The sequence below is a fragment of the Sciurus carolinensis genome, chromosome 5 (assembly GCF_902686445.1).
Source record: "Sciurus carolinensis chromosome 5, mSciCar1.2, whole genome shotgun sequence".
Lineage (NCBI taxonomy): Eukaryota > Metazoa > Chordata > Mammalia > Rodentia > Sciuridae > Sciurus > Sciurus carolinensis.
In genome coordinates, this window is record NC_062217.1 from 169381209 (window position 1) to 169391352 (window position 10144).

A 10144-nucleotide genomic window follows, 5' to 3' on the forward strand; every position below is an offset into this window, starting at 1 on the left:
CCATGCAGGCCCTTGTCCCGGTGTCCTCTTCCTGGGGACAGGGCAGCAGCATTCACTCAGCCCTGCATCCTCTCAATCTCTCTGTCACACACACACACACACACGCACGCACGCACGTTGTTCCATCTGCCACCCAGTCATGCTAGGGCAGGAGGTGGGCTGCTGAGAGACCAAAGAGGACACCCAAGCTGGGTGGTGAGACCAGGGTTTATTGAGATTTGCTCTGGAGATGTGAGTGGCAAAGGGCTGGACAGGTGTACCTCTGGTGCACGCAGAGCCTCTGGTCCCTCACCACGCTTTGTTTGGGGTGGCCGCCGGAAAGAGCACCTCCCTCCCTATGGTGGTCTGTCTGCACCAGCTGCTGCAGGGAGGAGCTCACAGGTCAGGTTGCAGAGACAGCATTGGTCTAGCTTGCTCTGTCCCTCTACAACCAGCACTCCAAGGAACAGGTATCCCAGCGCACACGCAAGAAAGTAGCTTTCTCCAGGTGGCACTCACTGACTCGCCCTAACTCCCAGCAGGCATAAGGGAGGGTCCAGGTGCTCGTTGACCAGAGCACCCCTGGCGTGGGCCTGCTTGTTCCCTGAGTAGACCAGGTTCCTGGGAACTAAAGGAGCGTTCCAGGGACATGGTGTCTTTCTGCTCCCTTTTCTTTAAAGATGAGACCCGTGGACTCACATGGACACACCACAAGCCCCCAGCATCCTCCCGAGCCTGGTGGGCAGCTGGGCCTCCATCAGGGTGACCTCAATGATGAAGCACGAAGTCGGGGGAAACTGGGCTTGGGGATCCTTCCTCCTCGTTCATCTTTCCGGTTGTTCAACATCAGCTCCTGGACACTCACTGTGCATGAGCAAAGCCCACACTCATGCTCCTCAGACCAGGGAAATGCCATTCCCCACCCCACAACTGCATCTGAGTGACAGCTTAAAGGGGTTTTAATGAAGTAGAATTTTTTAAGTCAGAGAGTGTCTGAGTCTTACAGTTTCTTTCCAGCACCGAGAGAGGAAAGCAGAAAAGCTTCTCTCCATGCAATGCACCGCTCCATGTTTTGGGGTCCTTTAGAGAAAACGGTACTTTTGAAAAAGTGGCCCGTGGCCCACTGTCCACCTGGGCTATGGAGGTGCAGTCCACACTGCCCTGCACTAGATTTCTAAAGAATGTCCAACAACCTGCGTTCTCCCCTGTAAGCTATGCAGTGGATGCAGAGAGCAGCACAGAGTCCGAGGGAAGGAAGGGTCAGTGGGTGTCCTGACTGGCTTTGGTGTGGGGCTCACGCAGGAGGGGCCACACTGCTTTCCAGGAAGCTGGGGTCCTGATCATTCGATGCCCCTGCCAGCGTCCCTCAGCAGCACACTACGAAGGCCAGCGTGAGGTGGAAGGCTGGCATTCCGTATAGCTCCATGAGCCCTTTGACCAGGGAGGATTTCCACCATGCTGCAGGCTGGGACAGGAGGAATCCCAGTGCAAACACGGCAACATTGGAAACACGAGTCCTGCCCTCCACACCACCTGGCAGAGCACGTCCTCGGTGTACTTTCTTTTACAACAGGATCACCCAAGCCTGCCATTTCCCATTAGAGTTCTATTCTTTATTTCAATTCCAAATTATTCTTCATGTATCACCTTTTCCTTGAGCCATTTCCTCCCTCCAGTGAAATCCTGACACCCCAAGCAGCTCTCAGAACTAAATTAATTATAAAAGCATATTAATGTCATCCCTATAGCCATGAAATTAATTTATTCAATATATCCAAAAGGAAGTCATCAATTATGGCCAGAGACTGTAGCATTTTGTGTTACAGCATTTACACGTCTTACGAATTTTAATATTTCCCCAGTAAGAGTCACCATAAATATCCCTTGCCACGGAGACTTGATTTATGAATTAAGTGTAGCTTTTGGATGTCGGTAGCTTCAAATTCTGAACATTTTATTCTTATCAAGTGTGTGTTCTGGGTGTTTATCCCTGTATGAAAAATAAAGATGGCGCTGCCCTTAGGGCTGCCCTCTGACCCCCATGATGTTGGACTGTTTGTGCTGGGACATTGCCGAGGCTGGATATGTAAAGGTTCCATCCCCAGATGGCAGTGTGGGGGAGTCCTGTGGACTTTTAGGAGGTGGTGCCCAAAGGAGGTCCTTAAGTCACTGAAAGCGTGACCTCAAAAGGGGATTGTGGGACCCCAATCTCTCAGTCTCTCTCTGCTTCCTGGCTTACAACATGTCTGCTCACTCCAACACGGGTTCCCGACATTGCTAACTGCTGCCCTCATCAGAGGCCAAACCAATGGGGCCAAATGATCTTGAACTTGAAACTCCAAACTGTGAGCTAAATAACACTTTTCACATTATAAGTTCATTACCTCAAGTATTTTGTTGCAGTAACATGAAGCTAATACAATTATATCCAAATTTCTTGGTAGTTCTTCCCAGCTTAAATTTCTAAAGATGCATTATAAGCTTAACACAAGAGAAATCTGTTTCTGCACCCTGATGCCAAAATCTGACTATGTCTCTGGGCCCTGAGTGGTCCAGTGTCATAGTGAATAAAGGCTGGTCCCCACTTACACCGTCTCTCAAAGACCAGCAAAGGACCTCCTGTGCCTTATCTGTAGCATCCTTAGTAAATCCTCTTCCCACCCAACTCCTCCTCTAAGTTACCCGCAAGACCCACAACCAACCAGGAATCCTTTCTCAGGTGTTCTCCAACACCCCCGCCCCCAGGAGAATCTGTTCAATACCAACCTGACAAATACCTTATAGCCAGTAGACTATGAAGAAGTGTCTTCGGGGCCATTTATTTAAGAAGCAGACATTCCATAGAACAATAGGTGACACACTAGCATAGAAACTTCACAAAAGAAGAGGACCAGAGGGTCACCAAGCTTGAAATAAGGTGCTCAACTTCAGGGTCATCAGGGCTGTGCAAATTAAAACCACAATGAAGTTAGAAAACACCCACTAGCGGCTAAAAGAAACAGAAAATACCCAGTATTGGCATGAAGGTAGAGCCCTGGAATGTTCCAGTGGCTGCTGGCAGCGTATAAACTGGTACCATTTGGAACCCTGCTCATCACATGCTCGACTCTGAACACATGGATTTGCAGTGATTCAGAAACTCCATTGCTAGGTAAAGACCCCAAAGAAACATGGCCATATGTTCACCCAAAGACACCTACTAGAATGTTGTGGCAGCTTTATTCCAAAAAGCTGCAGACTGGAAACTAAAAAGTGTCCATTGACTGGAAAATGGAACAGGATTGCCAGACGAAACAAAGGATGCCGGTTAAATTAGAATGTCAGACAAACGACAATAATGTTTCTAGTGCAAGTTTATCCCATACAGTACATTATCCAAAATGAACTACTGCTGTAGATGGGTCTCGCAGGCATAAGGAGAGGAAAAGGAGCCAGATACACACACAAATGAAAATTGTGTGAGTCCATGTATCGTGTGTCATATTCAAAAGCACGAAACTCAACCCTGCTGTTAAAAGTCAGGATGGTGGAAGATCCTGGAAGAGGCATGAGGAGCATTTGGGGAGCCTGGAACATTCTGTTTCTTTCTCTCTTTTAATTTTTTTAGTTGTACATGGACATGATGTCTTTATTTTATTTATTTTTTATGTGGTGCTGAGACTCAAACCCAGTGCCTCACACAGTCTAGGCAAGCACTGTACCACCGAGCCACAACCCCAGCCCGTGTCATTTCTTGATCGGGTGCTGGTTGCACAGCTGTGCTATTTGTGACCATTCACCAGCTGAACACTTGGGATATGGCCCTTTGTAGGCGTGGCTGGCGTTCCCACTAGGAAGCGTCCGTTGCCCAGTGGACTCTCACTTTAAGGGTCAGCCTGGATCTGTCTGAAAACTCTACTCCATCCTCTGTTAATGGATTCTTCGCCATCAACACACATCGCAGGTGTATTTTGCATGTTTGCAAAAATTACAAGTGCTTCTCACAGAACACTGTTTCCTTGGGGAGCAGCTGATTGCCTGTAATGGGAGGGGAAAGTCAGGATTTCAGTGGGTGTGTGGAGGGTCCCAGGAGGATAGGGGCCCACAAGGACTCACCTGGCAAGGATTCCTGTGACAGAACAAAAATGGCTTTCAAAACCCAGAGACAGGACCTGCTCCTGCCCGCTTAGGATTAAATCCTGGTTGCCTATGAAGTGCCCTCAAACTTGACCTGTGCAGATTGTACTGCCCGAGAGTGGCCGTGCTGCATTTGCTGCCCAGCATGCTCATCTGGAAACGGGCTACACACCCATCAAGGTGGAGTCCATTTCCCTTCCCTTGAACCTGGGGAGAGAAGAGGGCTTTGCCCGGCCTTTGGGGGTAGAATGTAGCAGAGGGGATGTAATGTGACCACAGGGCTAGATCCCCAGAGGAGCTGCCCTCCACCTGGTTAGCTTGTGCGGCTGTGGGTGGAGCCTGTGCCTCCACTAAAGCCCAGCCACTGGGAAACCGCCACGTGGAGAAAACCAGCAGGCCCTGCAGGGAGGCTGGCTAAGAGATGGTACCAACTGGCAGACGTGAGGGAAGACCCTCCAGAGGAGTCCAGGCCCCAGACATCAACACCCCAAGGCATCAGCCCCCAAGACTTCCCAACAAAGCTCTGATCATCATGGAGCACAGAGCTCCTGCGTGCCCGTCCACATCCCTGACCCACAGCCATGAGCAAGATAGCATGGACATTTTCATTAATTGGTTTGGGGTGGCTTGCTTCACCCCAACAGTAACTGAAATAAAAAGATGTGGGCTATTGATTTGATCTAAATGTCCCCAAAAAACCTATGTGCTGAAGGCTTCCTTCCAGGGTGGTGCTCTTGGGAAGTACGGGAGCCTTTGGGAGGTGGGGCTTCATGGGAGGTCTTGGGTCATTAGGGCCATGCCCTTGAAGGGGACTGTAGACCCTGGTTCCTTTGTCTTCTTCACTTCCTGGCCACGAGGTGCAGTTCTGCTGGACACAAGCTCCCACCGTGGCATCTGCATCCCCTGGGTTTAAAAGCAGCAGTCAACCAATCATGATCAGCAACCTCAAAAGCCACAAGCTGACGCAAACTTTATCCTTGGAAGTTGACCATCTCAGGCATGTGTTCCAGTGATGGGAGACTCTAACACAGCTTGTACCAGTTAGGTGACTCCACAAAGTGACTCCTCAAAGCCAGCTGAGGGAACTCCCAGCCACAGCGGCAGGAGCTGGTCCCCCAGCCCTGTCATGCGGCAAAGCCCAGGACCGCTGCTTACAGAGAAACCTCCAGAGACGGTTCATCAGAGTGAGGGCCTGCGCGAATGGCAGTGGCTCAGATCCCTAGAGCTGTCGGGGCAGCAGGCCCTTGGGCTGGTGCTGGAGAATGGACTTCTTAAGACTCCTGCTGAGGGACACTGGCTCCTAGGGCAAGAAGTCAGCAGTGGGGCAGAGACATGGTGCCAAGGAGGATTGGCAGGCTTTCCGGGGCTGCCACCCCAAGCTGGGTGCAGAGCGTGCTTTCCTGTTGGAGGTCAGAACCAGGCTGTGGTGCACGGAGGCCCGTGACTCACACACTCACACGCCCCCCAACCCCCACCTGGTGGCATGAGCCACGTCACTCACACATAAAGATGCCCACCCCTCTGTGAGTGTCCCCCCCTCATGGGCAGGACTGTTCACTCACCCTCCCAGACAGAAAGATGGCAGAAAGTGGCGAGCTCCCAGCTGGGCACAAGGAGCGGCCCAGGGGACTTGGGGGCTACGGTGGGGCCAAGTTCCATGAATGAAAGGAGACCTGGAAGACCCAGGAAACCCCTACCACATAGAATGGGAAATTCACACGGACACTAAAGAAGGCTAAATTCACACGGGGCTAAAGAAGGTTTGTTTGGTTGGTTTGGGAGTTTTGTTGTTGTTTTGGGATTGAACCAGGGGTGCTCAACCACTAAGCCACATCCCAACCCTTTCTGTTTTTTTTTAAATTTGAAACAGGGACTCACTAAGTTACTGAGGCTGGCTTTGAACTTGCGATCCACCTCCTCAGCCTCCTGAGCTGCTGGGATTATAGGCTGCAGCACAGGACCCGGCTGTCTGCTTGTTTTGAAACATGGTCTCGCTAAGTTGCTCAGGCTGGTCTGGAACTCCTGGGCTCCAGCAAGCCTCGCGCCACTGCCTTCCGAGTAGCAGGGACTGCAGGTGCCCACCACCATACCCAGCTCAAGGGAGCTTTACAGGCATCCGCATGGTGGTGAGCGGTGCAGATGGGTTTTCAGGCCCGTGCCCCGGGACAGCATGGCGGAGGGGGAGATTTGGCATGATGACTAGTTCCCTGGGGAGAGAGCCGCTGGGCCTCAACAGAACATGGCTGTAGAACAGGAGAGGGTGGAGGCCTCGGAGGACAGGCCCCGGTGGCTGACTATTTGCAGCTTGGAGAGGCCTTGGGCATGCACGGCAGGGGCAGGGGCAGGGGCCGACAATGCAGCTGGGGGCACAGGAGGAGGGACAGGCTTGGGAACAAGCCGGGCTCCGGTTGTTCAGTCTGTCTGTGCTGCAGCCATGAGGTTGGAGCCAGGCCCGCCTCCCCGCCTCTGCAGCAGGGGCCAGCAGGAACAGTGTGACGCAGCTGCTGATGAACCAGGAGACCCTGGCGAGAGGGCAGGTGCCAGGTCTACCTGTGAGCCCTGAGGCCCTCATGGAATCCGGGTGCACATGCCATCGCCTCCGCCCCTCTCAGGCCTGAGCCCCTGGTGTGCTGGCCAGTCATTCACTGTCCCTCACAGCCTGCCAAAAAGCTCTCCAAGTCTTGTCCCATCCCTCCCACAGTGACCCAAGCCTGTCCTCTCCTTCTGGGCCCAGCTTGGACCCACAGGCCAGGCACGACATCTACCGCTGTCCCTGCAGATGGTGAGCCCAGCCCAGTTCCGTGAGAGGGATTATTTTTGAAACCTGTTTGCAAGGCAGATTTCTCACAAATGCAGAAAGGCAAAGCAAATTCGATAGATGTTTTAAAAGCAACGAAAAACACTGAGTTCAGCGCTTTCCTCGCCTCTTCGCCCTACACGTTCAGACTGCCGAGTACCTCCCTCCCCAAACCAGCACGGTGACAGAGAGTGCCCACCAGGCCCAGGGACAGGTGGAGTGGGGTGGGCTGCCATGGACATTCTGGGGACCCTGAATGGCAGAGCCCTGGGCTGAGTCTCAGGACCATCTGGCCCCACCTTGGGGTCAACAGACTTGGACGCTCTCTCCCCTGCGTCCTGCTGTCCCTTCCTGGGCTCCCTGTCTGCACAGCCGGGAAGAGGGAAGGCAGACCTTTCACACTGCCATCTTCCCTTCCTCACTGTCCCTCTGTCCCCAGGTCCCGAGGTTCTGCCCTCTTAGGGTTTCTCCCCTTCATCACACAGCACCTCCTCCATATCTAGTATTTCCTGCTCCACTGGAAGGGCTGCCTGGAGCACAGGGGTCCGCCATGCTCTCCCTCATCAATCCTCTGTGGCTCCCACTGCCTGCACATTCAAGTCCACCTCTTCCTGGCCACACTCTGAATTCCCCAGGCCCTGCTGAAACAGACTCCAGCAGGCACCCAGTCCTTCCCTGCTGCTCCGAAGGCGTCAGCCACATGAGCTCAGCTCTCACACCTCTGCCTGCTTCTCCTACCCTGTGACCCTGGGGGAAGGAGGGCCCACTGGTCTTCATCTCGAAGCCCCCAGGAGAGTCCAGGCCATGCCACCTGCTACCACAGGTCCACCAGAATTTCAGTGGCAGTTTGGGACTCACGTCATGCACCGCATTTGCCTTCCTGGCCGGGAGGCCTTCCCTGAGCTCACCCAGGCTCCCAGCTCTGGCCCTCCTGCTCCTCCCCACGTGGCCTCTGGCGTACTCTCTGTGGGACAGCACACCCATGTTTTAACCCCGTCACCTATGACGTATCTCTCCACTCACGTTCTATTAGCAAGAACTCACAACACAGTCTCTCCCTGGGCGGTGGGAAATGTGGCTGCTGGGCAGGGAGTCACCGCCCACAACAGGGCTGCTCTGCACAAGGGGACCTTCGCCTGTGCCCAGCAGCGCAAATGAGGCCCATCAGTGTGCTGACCTGAATGCACCCAGAGGGGAAGAGGAGGGCAGCGGGAAGGATCCCCTTAACATTTATTGAGCACCTAATACCTGCCAGGTGCACAGCAAGGTGCCACACTAAAGCCACATGGTGTGAGTGAGGGGACCCAGACTTGAAGCCAGAGAGGCCAGGTTCCATTTCAGCCTCCAGGTGTGGGTGAGTCCATGGCCTTGCCAAGGCCTTGTCTGACTCCTCCACGAAATGAGAGCGTGCCCACCCCCAGGATGCAGGGAAGGAGGCACAGGACACCGCACACAGTAGGTACTCAGGCCATGGAAGTACCGTTATGAAGCTTAAATAACCCTGAAACTGGAAAACCAAATCACAAGTGTCCTGGCCAGAACACGCTCCAAATCTGTGCTTTCACCAAGTTTGCACACAGCTCCCAGGGTGCCCTGAGTCGTCCTTTCTGGCTGGGGTCCTGGCTGACGCTCAAGGAGCTGGGGCCCCTCCTGCACTTGTGGCTCCCTCCTTCATCTGACCTCTCACCTGCAAGGTCCTACGCTATGGGCCCGATGCTGCCACCGCCACCCACGCCCTCTCACAGGAGAGCTGCTAGCAGTTCATAAAAATCCCCCGGAGCCCGGGCCAAGACCCGCTGTCCTCCCGTCACCCAGCCCTCCCGCGTACATCCTTCATGGCCTGTCCCAAATGCCCCACCTTCTGCTGTGACCTTATCCAAGCTTTGGGGGCCACTGGTCCCCTTTCACATGCGCCATTTCTCAGAGTCAAACCTGCAGACAAAAAATCTCCCAGCTACCCGACCCTTTCAAATCCTTCCTTCAGGCTGATGCAGCGGATGAGCCAAGACCCTCTAAGGCACAAGGAAGCAAATCAGAGCCCGAGTTGCCCACAGTCAGCCCACACCTGCCCTGGAGGTTTCCAGGGGCCCTTCACCTACTTCCATGGAGGGAGAGGCGTGGTGACTCCTCAGACCGCGGGTGCAGACCTGACCCAGCAGAAAGCCCGAGCAGCAGGTCCAGAGGCGGCAAGGAAGTCCCAGCCCTGCAGCTGGCAGCTGCCTAAACGCTGTCAGTCATCAAAAGAGACACGTAGCTGCCCTCCCTGCACCAGGCACACTGTGGGCCTTAAGCCTCAAGGATCTGCCGAGGAGGTGAAAATGCAGACAGCCCGCGTCCCTGCTTGGAAGAGGACCTGCCACCTCAGAACCTGCCTCCCTCCCTGGCAGCTCGTCTCGTTGATGTATCAGTCAGGGGACAGCTTCTGGCACACCCGGAGCCCGCAGGTTGCCAGGTGTGCAGAGAGAAGGCCCCACCCACTGCCTGGGCTATATCTTCCCTGTGCTTGATCCTCAGCCAGCAAGACTGAGCCTAGGCAGGACTGTGGGCAGGAGGCCAGGCCAGACCAGGCGCTACAGCCTGCCAGGCCCTGTGGCTCGTTCATGTTTGATACCTAGTCGTCTTTCATCCACACCGAGGTGCCCAGTGGGGCTGAGGCGAGTTAAATCAATGGAGCCCAGGTCGGGCACCAGGAGGGAAATGTACCTCGGTGTCTTCATCCACACCCGGGGCAGCAGCAGGTTCAACCCTGCCAAGGAGAAGGCGCCTCCCCAGCCCACCCCACAGACGAGCCCAGTGCAGATCTCCGGGCCCCGGCCTCAGTCCCTCCACCGTCCTGCAGTTAGGGGAGGACACGTGCCATCTTCAAGTTCCCAGATGTACGTCCCAGCAGCCTGGCTCCACGGGGCTCCCAGTTGCTCCCATCTTCTAGATGGGCTGTGTTTTTCCAGGGTTCCTGGGGCCGGGCCCTGTCCTGCAGCTGCAGACGCTCTGGCCACAGAGGTCCCCACGGCACCCTGGGGCTTCAGAGCCAGAGTCTGCCTGCTCAGGAGTCAGCCTGACACCCCAGGCTCACAGCAGAGCCACCCAGGCCTTCAACAGCAGGAGAGGGACTAGCAGTCCATGACCAGGCAGACGAGGGATCAGAATTTGCTCAGCTTCTGAGCCAGGGTCCAGGGCTCAGCTCCACCTTGGCCTCCTCGCTCCTGCCCCCGGGCTGGGCACAGCTGTTCCCTCTACTCCAGACAGCCCTCC

The 10144-nt window shown here is 54.7% G+C and overlaps 1 long non-coding RNA gene across 1 annotated transcript in view; it reads right to left on the minus strand.

Moving 5' to 3' along the window:
* The window catches only part of LOC124985046 (uncharacterized), a 30102-nt gene extending 20910 nt beyond the window's left edge, over nt 1-9192 (minus strand). Inside the window, exon 1 of the long non-coding RNA XR_007108791.1 lies at nt 8992-9192. This is a non-coding gene — a long non-coding RNA (uncharacterized LOC124985046). The remainder of the gene's footprint in view (nt 1-8991) is intronic.
* Nucleotides 9193-10144: the final 952 nt, after the last annotated feature.